Source organism: Triticum dicoccoides, chromosome 6B, assembly GCF_002162155.2.
Source record: "Triticum dicoccoides isolate Atlit2015 ecotype Zavitan chromosome 6B, WEW_v2.0, whole genome shotgun sequence".
NCBI lineage: Eukaryota > Viridiplantae > Streptophyta > Magnoliopsida > Poales > Poaceae > Triticum > Triticum dicoccoides.
This window is the reverse complement of record NC_041391.1, coordinates 200,477,349-200,479,353: the sequence shown is the minus strand read 5'-3', so window position 1 is coordinate 200,479,353 and position 2,005 is coordinate 200,477,349. Positions and strand designations below refer to the sequence as shown.

The following is a 2,005-nucleotide window of genomic DNA, read 5'->3' as shown; positions in this document are numbered from 1 at the left end:
GCCAGCCCCTGGCCCACGGCCATCACCTAGCGCCGCCACCCCAGCCCTCGCCCCCGCCGCCCGCCCGGCCACCACCTAGCGCCACCACCCCGTGGCCTCACGGATCCAGCATGCTGCACCTCCAACGGATCTGGCCAGTGACTTGACCTCCCTCGCGTCAGATCCGGATGACCGTGGCGGCCGTGGGTCTCCCTCCCCTGCCTTGCCTTTCTCCTTCACCGCCAAGCCACGACGGCGGTGGATCTGGCTCACCGCGACGGACCTTCCCTCCCCTTGGCCGATCCACCAATTCGCCAGCTCGTGAACATCAACGAGCGGATCGCCGTGCTCATCACCGACTCCGCCGTGCGCACCATGATCGGGGACATGTTTCAGAGGAGGGAGGAGTTCTTGCAGGTCCTCCAGGAGGGGGTCAAGCTCGTCACCGGGTCCATCCTCAACGACCTGTTCCCTTCGTCATGGCTTGCCAACTTCATAAGCGGCATGGTGCGGATGGCCGAGGAGGTCCACCGGAAGAGCTTCGAGCTCATGGAGTATGCCATCAAACAACACGAGGAAAAGAGGGCCGTGGGGGATGGAGAGGACCTAGTGGACGTGCTCTTGAGGATACAGAAGGAAGGTGGCCTCGAGGTGCCTCTCACCATGGGAATCATCAAAGCAAGTATCCTGGTGAGGGCAACAGCTCCCCAGCCACTTTCAGTTCCTACTATAGGGTCAACTTGCGAGAAGCAGCAATCATAGCCTATCTTTTCATTTCCGCGTGACTTTGAACTCAATATTTACCTTCCATGATTCCTTCGTTGAAAACTTAGGATGGCGACTCAATCTCTTGCTAGCATGTGGTTCTAGTTCTAGGGTCCACATGTCAAAAAGACATCGGGTGAAAATCATCGACTCTTCAATTGGTAATTTACCTGTTCTATAAATTGCACACATTGGTATTATTATTGTAGGACCTCTTTAGTGCCGGGAGTGAGACGTCAGCAACGGCACTTCAATGGGCCATGTCGGAGCTCATGAGGTACCCAAACATGATGCAGAAAGCACAGGTCGAAGTACGCGATTGCCTTAGAGAAAAGCACACAGTGACCGAGGATGACTTGGCGGACCTAAAATACCTCAGACTCGTCATCAAGGAGACACTAAGGTTGCATCCACCGGCCCCACTGCTTATTCCACGGGAGGCCATGAAGTCCTGCAAAATCCTCGGGTACGACGTGCCAAAGGGCACAAACGTGCTTGTGAATGCATGGGCGATCGGTAGGGACCCTAAGCACTGGGATAACCCTGAGGAATTTAAGCCAGAGAGGTACGAGTCTGGCATCGTCGACTTCAAAGGCACGGACTTTGAGTACATACCGTTTGGGGCGGGGAGAAGGATGTGTCCTGGTATGATGTTTGAATAGGCCAACATGGAGATCGTTCTCGCTGCACTTCTCTACCACTTCGACTGGGAGCTCCCGGCAGGGTTGAAGCCAGGTGAGGTCAACATGGTGGAGGACATGGGCATCACCGTCCGGAGGAAGAACAACTTGTACCTGCACTCCATCGTCCATGTGTCGCCAGTTTGATTTGCACTTTAATAGTTTGTGGTCACAAATTCTCATATACCAGTCCTTTATCTCTAACGTTGTCGAATGTCAAGACTTATGATGTAATGTTAATTACATCATCAGAAATACCATTGCAAGTTTACTATCAAATTATTTTTATATATGTAGGGTAGGTCTATTCTAATAACACCCCCTAAGAGTCTTATTCTGCTAACACTAGGCTTATTCTACTAACACTTTTGTACTACTCGATCCCTTTGCCCGGACCGCATAGCAACCCGAGAACACTCCTCCACCCACGACCTCTCCCCTCCCCCACTCCCTCCACCTCCTCCCTTCAACCGGGGCCGCGCCCATCCCACCCCGCCCCACCTCCCCTCCATCATGCCGCAAAACCACCTCCCTCCATCGTGCCGCCGCCCCACCTCCCTCCATCATGCCACCACCCCACC

At 54.2% G+C, this 2,005-nt stretch overlaps 1 pseudogene; it reads left to right on the top strand.

Annotated features, from left to right (window-relative positions):
- The first annotated feature begins 339 nt into the window (after positions 1–339).
- On the top strand, positions 340–1,571 carry LOC119322037 (annotated as a pseudogene).
- Positions 1,572–2,005: the final 434 nt, after the last annotated feature.